The following is a 730-nucleotide window of genomic DNA, read 5'->3' on the forward strand; positions in this document are numbered from 1 at the left end:
GTTAAAAATTGAAATGACGTTATAAATAACGATCTTCCGCCTTGTGAGAGATCGGTATATTTGCACTTGCAGATATGCATCAACCCGCCAGTTTCTTATCTACGATCATGGTTTGATAGGAATTTGAATCTACTTAAAGTGTTGCGCAATTTACATTTACCATGGTACGGATAGCCCTGTGCGTGCCAAAAGTGCTTTCAACATCAATTCTTTCTTTCTTTCGTTCTTTCTTTCTTTCTTTCTCTCTCTCTCTCTCTCTCTCTCCCTCTCTCTCTCTCTCTCTCTCTCTCTCTCTCTCTCTCTCTCTCTCACACACACACACACACACACACACACACACACACTTACAAACAAACATACAAGACAGGATCAATCAGGCAAATGCTTTCACACTGGAATACGAGATGATCAAACATTTGTCTCTTGTAATAGTCATACCATGTGAGATTATGGGCAAATATAATTTCAACAATCCACGTACATTAGCAGCCATCAGTCCGTCTATTCCATTATCCATCCAGTAAACAACATACGAGAGGTTTAAACACTAGTTAAATTAAAATAATAAGGAGTTTTTTAAACCTGGAAACAGCCAACTTCACGTACTATTGTCTCACACAAACAAAACCAAAAAGAATAAAAAGGTATTCTCCCATTATTGTACCACTTTTTTATTACAGTATACTTTTTATTACAGTATACAAGACCATGCATTTCTATTGCATACAAA

The sequence above is a fragment of the Sinohyriopsis cumingii genome, chromosome 5 (genome assembly GCF_028554795.1).
Source record: "Sinohyriopsis cumingii isolate HCF-2022 chromosome 5, ASM2855479v2, whole genome shotgun sequence".
NCBI lineage: Eukaryota > Metazoa > Mollusca > Bivalvia > Unionida > Unionidae > Sinohyriopsis > Sinohyriopsis cumingii.